This window comes from Arachis hypogaea, chromosome 20 (assembly GCF_003086295.3).
Source record: "Arachis hypogaea cultivar Tifrunner chromosome 20, arahy.Tifrunner.gnm2.J5K5, whole genome shotgun sequence".
Taxonomy (NCBI): Eukaryota; Viridiplantae; Streptophyta; class Magnoliopsida; order Fabales; family Fabaceae; genus Arachis; species Arachis hypogaea.
The window spans coordinates 110922435-110933375 of record NC_092055.1 but is presented as its reverse complement, the minus strand read 5'-3'; the positions used below and the strand labels follow the sequence as shown (position 1 = coordinate 110933375).

Sequence of the window (10941 nt, the reverse complement as noted above, 5' to 3'; positions counted from 1 at the left end):
GCTTGGAGTTATTATCCTTAAAGAATAGAGATTATTGGAGATTCAAGCATTGGTGGATGTTCCAAGATGAATTTAAGCACAAGTCACCTTGATGAGGAGCTCCCCATAAGTCCAACTTAAGGACAATAAATAAAAGTGCTAGGTGGGAGACACCCCACCATGGTAAACTCTTTCCATTCTCTTGTATATATACTTAATAAGTGATTTGAGTTGCCATTATAGCTAGTTTTCTTCTTTTCTATACTCTTATACATTTTGTTTTGATTGATAGGTTGTTGTAGTGAGTTTTGATTAGTTTAGAGTGTTATTAAAGTAGGTTACTTGAAGTGCAAGTTGTGTTTATTTTTTTTTTGAAAATTCTTCAAGAACTTAAAGATTTTTGTTAAATTTGAATTTTGGTTGCTTTAGGATGTTTATAGGTTAGGAGAGTGTTAAATTCTGTGCTTATGTTTTAAAAAAAAAAAAATCAATCCGCGCTTAAGCACGCATGGCGCGTACGCGCGGATTGCACTGCATGGCTCCTGGTACATTTTCCAGAGAGTTGTGCTAATTCTGCGCAAACATTAAGCTCCTGGCACAACCTAATGTACGCGTATGCACACTGCGTGCCGATGGCATAATCCGCAATGCGCGCGCCCGCGCACATGCCGCGTACGCGCCCATGATCCCAACTGCGCAAGGCGCACGTAAGCACGCATGGCGCTTATGCGCGGATTTGCACCCTGTTTTTCTCCTTTCTCCTTTCCTCTTCTTTCTTCTTTCCTTCTTCTTTCTTTCTACCTTTCTTCTTCCTCTCTTGAAAAAAAATATTTTAAATAAAAAAATTAAAATTAAAATAAATAAATAAATAAAATAAATAAATAAATACATAAAATACTAAAAATTTTTTTTTCTTTTCTTCCATTTTCTTTTATTGCAATTTCTTACTTTCATTTATTGCATTTTAATTTTGTTTTTATAGCTTATTGTAATTTTTTTTAAGTTTCTTATTTTAATAATGATGTTGAATTTTTCTAGTCAATTGTTGAGAATTTCTTGCATTATTTTGGTGCCTCTTGACTTGTTTGATATTGTTGGGTGATGAAACTTCTAAATCAATGCTTCATCTTGTATGACTCTTGTGTCTTTTTGCATTGATTTGACCTCATTTTGTTTTTCATAACCCACTCTTTCTTGTTTGAACTTGATGCTCAATATGCTCTTCATGCTTTGACTTTACTCTTGCATCAAGTATTAGTTGATATGCCTTAGCTTACATTGCTTTCTCACTCACATGCTTAGCTACCATGTAGTAGAGAACCTTACTCTTATTTGGCATTAGCCCCCGTCTATGTTCTACTTGATTTGATATCTTTGATGTAGGCTTAATTAGCCTTCTTTCTCTTTCATTTTAGGTTGGCCACCAAGAAGGAAAGGAAAAGAAAAAGCTTCTAAATGGGACAACGAACAAGTCATCCGCACACCTTTTGAAGAACTCATCAATTGTAGCAACTCGTCCATATTGCTCTTCTTTACATGCACTGAGGACGGTGCAATCTTCAAGTGTGGGGAGGTCGTTTGACCGATCTCCATGGGTAACAATTTCATTTTCAACACCAAAGATAGATATTTGTTGCATTGCATGATAGGTTGCATGTTAGTTAGAATTTTTATATATTTTATCACTTCTTTCCTATTAGGACTACTTGGTTAGGGTGATGATTTCTTTTCCAAGAAATTGTTTTTAGGGAACCCTACCAATTTGAAAAATTTTTGGTTGAACTTGCTTGAAAGAATTTATTTTGGAACATGGTTTTGAGCTAAGAACACAAGCATGTGAGATTTGAGCCTAATGGCGTGGTTACATCTTATAACCACTTATTTTTCCTTCTTGTGTGCATTGTTCTCTTTCTATGATTGTGATCTTTGATTTGTTTAATTCTTTATGTCCATTATTTTGTGTATTCATGCATTTATATGATTGAGGCCATCATTTCATCTAGCTCACTCACCCAAATAGCCTTACCTTTTATCTTCCATTACTAGCCAATTTGAGCCTACGCTTAACTCATTTGTTCTTAATTTTAGCACATTACAAGCCTTAAAGCAAAAAATAATAAATGTCCTTATTTGGATCTTTGATTAGCTTAGGTATCATTCAAGTGTGGGAACCTTGGGACATTGGGTGAATAAAAGGAGAGTTTTGTATTTTTGTTGTAAATATTGGGAATTGGGTACATGCTCATGTATTGATTAAATGTATAAGACCTTATGCATTGATGTTCTTGTATATAGAAAGAAAAAGTAAGAAAAACAAAAAAAAAAAACAAAAGAAAAAAAAGAAAAGAAAAAATAGAAAAAGAAAGAAAAAGAAAAAGAAAGAAATAAAAAGGGGACAAAATGCCCCAAAGCAAAGTAAAGTTCAATAAAGATCAATGCATATCAGTTGTGAAATGAAAAGAAAATGCATGAGTATGTTAAAAAAGTGAAAAATGGGTAGTTAGGTTAGAACTTAATTGTATAGGATGTCATAGGTTAGGTGGGAAGTTTAAGCTTATCAAAGATTCAAATTTCAAGCTCACTTGACCAAATATGCATCTTTACCTTGACCCTAACCCTATTACAACCTATGAAAAGACCTCATGATGAATGTATGCATGCATTGAATAATTGTTGATTGTTAGATAAAAAATAAATATTGGAAAGCATGATTAGAGGAGAATTGAGAGAATCGACCCTACACACTTGAGCGACTAGAGTGCAAACACTTCCGGTGAGGGCTCGGTGCTCAATTCCTTGATTCCCGGCTTTCATGAGCATTCTTCTTACAAGTCTACTTGAACTTCATTTTTATACTTGAATTGGTAGGATTCATGAGTCGTCATAGGACCTTAGCCCTACTTGTGCATGTATGTCTTGGAGATTGATTTATTTTTAACCAAGTAGGTAGAATCATTTTGCATTTAGTTGCATTCCTATAGATAGATGCATATAGTTTAGGTTGCATTTAGATTAGTTCACATTGAATAAATGTTTATACCCTTTGCTTTCTCTTGGTTTAAGCATGAGGATATGCTTGGTTTAAGTGTGGGGAGGTTGATAAACCCCATTTGTAGGGTTTATCTTGTATTGAATTTAGAGGGTTTTATCGTCTTTTCCCACATTTATTCAATGAAATAGCATGGTTTTGTAAATTCTCTTTTAATTGTGCTTAAGAGTGAAAACATGTTTTTAGGTCTTAAAATAGCTAAATTAAATTCACCTTGATTCCATTAGATGCCTTGATATGTTTGTTAAGTGATTTCAGATTTAGGAGGCAAAGATTGGATCAAGGGAATGAAGGAAAAGCATGTAAAAATGGAGAACTCATGAAGAAATGAAGGAATCGCAAAAGCTGTCAAGATGATCTCTTCGCACTTAAACGACCATAACTTGAGCTACAGAGGTCCAAATGATGCGGTTTCAGTTGCGTTGGAAAGTAACATCCGCGTCTTCAAAATGATATAAGATTTGCCATAGTTTCATTTGTGCATAGGGGCGCGCACGCGCACGGTGCGCGGACGCGCCGATGGTGGCACATGCTTCACTTAATGCAACCCGTGGCCAGTGATTTTAGAACCCTTGTGGGCCCAATCCAACTCATTTCTGATGCTATTTAAGCCAAGGATTGAAGGGGAATCAAGATACTTTACATACTTTTGATCATTAGTTTAGTTTAGGTTAGTTTTAGAGAGAGAATCTCTCACTTCTCTCTAGGATTAGTAGTAGGTTAGATCTAGATTAGGAATTCTTATATCTAGTTTAATTTCATGCTTTGATTTACATTTTCTTTTGCAATTCTTCTTCTTCTACCTTTCCTCTCTCTCTAGTTTAGCATTTAATTCATGTAATTCTCTACTTTTATATTGATGCACTTTTGTTCTTCTATTTTCATTTCAATGCAATTTATGATTCATGTCTCTTTATTGTTCATTTGATTTGTTGCGTTTAATTCCTTGCAATTGAGTAGTATAGTGGTGCACGAAATTGTGATCTCCAGGCTCGAACAAATCCTGGTAATGGCTTCAAAGCTTGGTGCTCTGATCTCAATACATAATTGTCACAACTTCGATACAACTAACCAGCAAGTGCACTGGGTCGTCCAAGTAATACCTTACGTGAGTAAGGGTCGAATCCCACGGAGATTGTTGGTATGAAGCAAGCTATGGTCACCTTGTAAATCTCAGTCAGGCAGATATAAGGTGATAATGGTGTTTTCGAATTTAATATAATAAAATAGGGATAGAGATACTTATGTAATTCATTGGTAGGAATTTCAGATAAGCGAATGGAGATGCTTTTCGTTCCTCTGAACCTCTGCTTTCCTGCTATCTTCATCCAATCAGTCTTACTCCTTTCCATGGCTGGCTGTATGCAAGGGCATCACCGTTTTCAGTGGCTACATCCCCTCCTCTCAGTGAATAATATGCTCACGCACCCTGTCACGGCACGGCTATTCATCTGTCGGTTCCCGATCATGCTGGAATAGGATTCACCCTCCTTTTGCGTCTGTCACTAACGCTCAGCACTCGCGAGTTTGAAGCTCGTCACAGTCATTCAATCATTGAATCCTACTCAGAATACCACAGACAAGGTTTAGACCTTCCGGATTCTCTTGAATGCCGCCATCATTCTAGCTTACGCCACGAAGATTCTGGTTAGGAGATCTAAGAGATACTCATTCTAGCTTAATTCATGTAGAACAGAAGTGTTTGTCAGGCACGCGTTCATAGGGGAGAATGGTGATGAGCGTCACACATAATTATCACCTTCATCACGTTCTTGGGTGCGAATGGATATCTTAGAAGCGAAATAAGAAGAATTGAATAGAAAACAGTAGTACTTTCATTAATCTTTGAGGAACAGCAGAGCTCCACACCTTAATCTATAAAGTGTAGAAACTCTACCGTATGAAAATACATAAGTGAAGGTCCAGGCATGGCCGAGATGGCCAGCCCCTCTGATCTAAGAACCAGACGTCCAAAGATGCCTAATACAATAGTAAGAGGTCCTATTTATAATAAACTAGCTACTAGGGTTTACATGAGTAAGTATTTGATGTATAAATCCACTTCCTGGGCCCACTTGGTGTGTGTTTGGGCTGAGCCTGAATGTTGCACATGCAGAGGCCATTTGTGGAGTTGAACGCCAGTTTCTGTGCCAGTTTGGGCGTTCAACTCTGGTTTTGGATCCTTTTCTGGCGCTGGACGCCAGATTTGGGCAGAAGGCTGGCGTTGAACGCCAGTTTACGTCGTCAATTCTTGGCCAAAGTATGGACTATTATATATTGCTGGAAAGCCCTGGATGTCTAATTTCCAACGCAATTGGAAGCGCGCCATTTCGAGTTCTGTAGCTCCAGAAAATCCACTTTGAGTGCAGGGAGGTCAGAATCCAACAGCATCAGCAGTCCTTCTTCAACCTCTGAATCTGATTTTTGCTCAAGTCCCTCAATTTCAGTCAGAAAATACCTGAAATCACATAAAAACACACAAACTCATAGTAAAGTCCAGAAATGTGAATTTAACATAAAATCTATTAAAAACATCCCTAAAAGTAACCAGATTCTACTAAAAACATACTAAAAACAATGCCAAAAAGCGTATAAATTATCCGCTCATCACAACACCAAACTTAAATTGTTGCTTGTCCCCAAGCAACTGAAAATCAAGTAGGATAAAAAGAATAGAATATACTATAAATTCCAAACTATCAATGAAACATAGCTCCAATCATATGAGCGGGACTTATAGCTTTTTGCCTCTTGAATAGTTTTGGCATCTCACTTTATCCATTGAGGTTCAGAATGATTGGCATCTATAGGAACTTCAGATTTCGAATAGTGTTATTGACTCTCCTAGTTTAGTATGATGATTCTTGAACACAGCTTCTTTATGAGTCTTGGCCGTGGCCCTAAGCACTTTGTTTTCCAGTATTACCACCGGATACATAAATGCCACAGACACATAATTGGGTGAACCTTTTCAGATTGTGACTCAGCTTTGCTAAAGTCCCCAATTAGAGGTGTCCAGGATTCTTAAGCACACTCTTTTTTTTGCTTTGGACCTTGACTTTAATCGCTCAGTCTCAAGTTTTCACTTGACACCTACACGCCACAAGCACATGGTTAGGGACAGCTTGGTTTAGCCGCTTAGACCAGGATTTTATTCCTTTAGGCCCTCCTATCCACTGATGCTCAAAGCCTTGGGATCCTTTTTATTTCCCTTGCCTTTTGGTTTTAAGGGTTATTGGCTTTTTGCTCTTGCCTCTTGGTTTTAAGAGCTTTGGCTTTTTCTGCTTGCTTTTTCTTTTTCTTTCTATATTTTTTTTTTCTCCTATTTTTTTTTCTGCAAGCTTTGTTCTTTGCTGCTTTTTCTTGCTTCAAGAATCATTTTTTATGATTTTTCAGATTATCAAATAACATGTCTCCTAGTCATCATTCTTTCAAGAGCCAACATATTTAACATTCTTAAACAACAACTTCAAAAGACATATGCACTGTTCAAGCATACATTCAGAAAACAAGAAGCATTATCACCACATCAATATAATTAAACTAAGTTCAAGGATAAATTCAAAACTCATGTACTTCTTGTTCTTTTGAATTAAAATAGTTTTTATTTTAAGAGAGGTGATGGATTCATAGGACATTCATAACTTTAAGACAGAGTTACTAACTACTAATGATCATGTAATGAAGACACAAACATAGATAAGCACATAACATAGAAAACGAAAAACAGAGAAAGTAAGAACAAGGAATGAGTCCACCTTAGTGATGTCCTTGAGCTCTTCTATGTCTCTTCCTTGCCTTGGCTGCTCCTCCTTCATTGCTTTTAGATCTTCTCTGATTTCATGAAGGATGATGGAGTGCTCTTGATGTTCCACCCTTAGTTGCTTCCAATAATTGTGTGGAAGAAAATGTATCCCCTGAGGTATCTCAGGGATCTCTTGATTTGCAGTCAAATGTTCTACCACTGAGCTATAGACCCTTGATGGAAGCTTTTGTCTTCCCTTTCCTCTTTCTAGAGGTTTCTCTGGCCTTAGGTGCCATCAATGGTTATGGAAAAGAAAACAAAAAAAAACTATGCTTTTACCACACCAAACTTAGAATGTTGCTCGCCCTCGAGCAAAAGAAGAAAGAATAGAAGAAGAAGAAGAGGATATGGAGGAGATGGATGGAGGTGTGTATTCGGCCATATGGGTGGGATTGGGTGGGAGAGAGATGTTGAATTTTGAAGGTAGTGGTGTTTGGATGTGAGTGGTAAAGGGTTAATAAGGAAGAGTGTTTATTGGGAATAGAGGATGATTGAGAAGAGAGAAGAGAGTGAGTGGAGGTAGGTGGGGATCCTGTGGGGTCCACAGATCCTGAGGTGATCCTGTGAGGTCCCAGATCTTGAGGTGTCAAGGCATTTACATCCCTGCACCAATTTAGGCATGCAAAATGCCCTTGCACACAACTCTGGGCGTTCAGCGCCAGGTTGGTGCCCATTTTTGGCGTTCAACGCCCCTTTGCTGCCATTTCTGGCGTTGAACGCCAGAACCATGCTTGTTCTGGGTGTTCAGCGCCAGGATGCTCCCATTCTGGGCGTTCAGCGCCAGAACTATGCTCTGTTCTGGCGTTTGAACGCCAGACAGATGCTCCTCCAGGGTGTGATTTTTCTTCTGCTGTTTTTGATTCCGTTTTCAATTTTTATACTTATTTTGTGACTCCTCATGATCATGAACCTAAGAAAACATGAAAAACAATAAAAATAAGAATTAGATAAATATTGGGTTGCCTCCCAACAAGCGCTTCTTTAATGTCAATAGCTTGACAGTGGGCTCTCATGGAGCCTCACAGATGTGCAGAGCTTTGTTGAGACTCTCCAACACCAAACTTAGAGTTTGGATATGGGAGTTCAACACCAAACTTAGAGTTTGGTTGTGGCCTCCCAACACCAAACTTAGAGTTTGACTGTGGGGGCTCTGGTTGACTCTGCTTGGAGAGAAGCTTTTTCTGCTTCCTCTCCATGGTTGCAGAGGGAGATCCTTGAGTTTTAAACACAAGGGAGTTCTCATTCCATTGAAGGAATATTTCACCTCTGTCAACATCAATCACAGCTCTTGCTGTGGCCAGGAAAGGTCTTCCTAGGATGATGGATTCATCCTCTTCCTTTCCAGTATCCAGGACTATGAAATCAGTAAGTATGTAAAGGCCCTCAACCTTTACTAATACATCTTCTACTTGTCCATAAGCCTGTTTTCTTGAGCTGTCTGCCATCTCTAGTGAGATTTTAGCAGCTTGCACTCCACAGATTCCCAGTTTCTCTATTACAGAGAGGGGCATGAGGTTTATTCCTGAACCAAGGTCACACAGAGCCTTAAAGATCATGGTGCCTATGGTACAGGGTATTATGAACTTTCCAGGATCCTGTCTCTTCTGAGGCAATGTCAGTTGATCCAGATCACTTAGTTCATTGATGAACAAGGGAGGTTCAACTTCCCAAGCATCAATGCTAAACAATTTGGCGTTCAGCTTCATGATTGCACCAAGAAACTTGGCAGTTTGCTCTTCAGTGACATCCTCATTCTCTTCAGAAGAGGAATACTCATCAGAGCTCATGAAGGGCATAAGGAGGTTCAATGGAATCTCTATGGTCTCTAGATGAGCCTCAGAGTCCTTTGGTTCCTCAGAGGGAAGCTCCTTATTGATCACTGGACGTCCCAGGAGGTCCTCCTCTTTGGGATTCACGTCCTCTCCTCTCCTTAGAGGTTCAGCCATGGCGCTTATGTCAATGGCCTTGCACTCTCCTTTTGGGTTCTCTTCTGTATTGCTTGGGAGAGTACTAGGAGGGATTTCAGTGATCCTTTTACTCAGCTGGCCCACTTGTGCTTCCAGATTTCTAATGGAAGACCTTGTTTCATTCATGAAACTTACAGTGGCCTTAGATAGATCAGAGACTAGATTTGCTAAATTAGAAGCATTTTGTTCAGAGTTCTCTGTCTGTTGCTGAGTTGATGATGGAAAAGGCTTGCTATTGCTAAACCTGTTTCTTCCACCATTATTAAAGCCTTGTTGGGGCTTTTGATCCTTCCATGAGAAATTTGGATGATTTCTCCATGTTGAGTTATAGGTGTTTCCATAAGGTTCACCTAAGTAATTCACCTCTGCTATTGCAGGGTTCTCAGGATCATAGGCTTCTTCTTCAGAAGATGCCTCTTGAGTACTGTTGGATGCAGCTTGCATTCCATGCAAACTCTGAGAAATCATATTGACTTGCTGAGTCAATATTTTGTTCTGAGCCAATATGGCATTCAGAGTATCAACTTCAAGAACTCCCTTCTTCATAGGCGTCCCATTGCTCACAGGATTCCTTTCAGAAGTGTACATGAACTGGTTATTAGCAACCATGTCAATGAGTTCTTGAGCTTCTGCAGGCGTTTTCTTTAGGTGAATGGATCCACCTGCAGAAGTGTCCAGTGACATCTTTGATAGCTCAGATAAACCATCATAGAATATATCCAGGATGGTCCATTCTGAAAGCATGTCAGAAGGACACTTTTTGGTCAACTGTTTGTATCTTTCCTAAGCTTCATAGAGGGATTCACCTTCTTTCTGTCTGAAGGTTTGAACATCAGCTCTAAGCTTGCTCAGCTTTTGAGGAGGAAAGTACTTGGCTAAGAAAGCCGTGACCAGCTTATCCCAAGAGTTCAGGCTGTCTTTGGGTTGAGAATCCAACCATAATCTAGCTCTGTCTCTTACAGCAAAAGGGAAAAGCATGAGCCTGTAGACTTTAGGATCTACTTCATTAGTCTTAACAGTATCACATATCTGCAAGAATTCAGTTAAGAACTGAAAAGGATCTTCAGATGGAAGTCCATGAAACTTGCAGTTCTGCTGCATCAGAGAAACTAATTGAGGTTTCAGCTCAAAATTGTTTGCTCCAATGGCAGGAATGGAGATGCTTCTTCCATGTAAATTGGAATTAGGTGCAGTGAAGTCACCAAGCATCTTCCTTATATTATTATTATTTTCGGCTGCCATCTCCTTTTCCTGTTCGAAATATTTCTGAAAGGTTATCTCTGGATTGTTGTATTTTAGCTTCTCTTAATTTTTTCTTCAGAGTCCTTTCAGGTTCTGGATCTGCTTTAACAAGAATGTTCTTGTCCTTGCTCCTGCTCATATGACAAAGAAGATGGCACAGAAAAAATAGTAATAATAATATGGATCCTTTATACCACAGTATAGGGATCCTTGTGTTAGTAGAAGAAAAGAAGGGAAGAAAATCTGAACTCAGAGAGAGAGGGGGTTCGGATTTTTGGAGAGTTGAAGGAAAGATGTTAGTATATCAATAAACAAATAGAAGAAGATGAGAGGGGGAAGTGAATTTTCGAAAACAATTTTTGAAAAAGAGTTAGTGATTTTTGAAAATAGTTTTTGAAAAAGGTTAGTATTTTTTTCGAAATTTTTTTTTAAATAAAAAATAAAAATAATTAGTTAATAAAAAAGAAATTTTTGAAAAAGAGGGAAGATATTTTCGAAAATTAGAGAGAGAGAGAGTTAGTTAGGTAGTTTTGAAAAAGTTAAGAAACAAACAAAAAGTTAGTTAGTTAGTTGAAACAAATTTTGAAAAGATAAGAAGTTAGGAAGTTAGAAAAGATATTTTGAAAAGATATTTTTGAAAAAGATAAGATAAGAAGATATTTTTGAAAAGATATGATTGAAATTAGTTTTGAAAAAGATTTGATTTTTAAAATCACAATTAATGACTTGATTCATAAGAAATCACAAGATATGATTCTAGAACTTAAAGTTTGAATCTTTCTTAACAAGCAAGTAACAAACTTCAAATTTTTGAATCAAAACATTAATTGATTATATTATTTTCGAAAATTTGATATAAAAATAAGAAAAAGATTTTTGAAAAATATTTTTTTTAATTT

The 10941-nt window shown here is 37.7% G+C and overlaps 1 non-coding gene across 1 annotated transcript; it reads left to right on the top strand.

Annotated features, from left to right (window-relative positions):
• Positions 1 to 9538: 9538 nt before the first annotated feature.
• LOC112788027 (small nucleolar RNA R71) lies at positions 9539 to 9646 on the top strand. Its single transcript, XR_003195408.1, has one exon. It is a non-coding gene; the product is annotated as a small nucleolar RNA R71 (small nucleolar RNA).
• The last annotated feature ends 1295 nt before the right edge of the window (positions 9647 to 10941 follow it).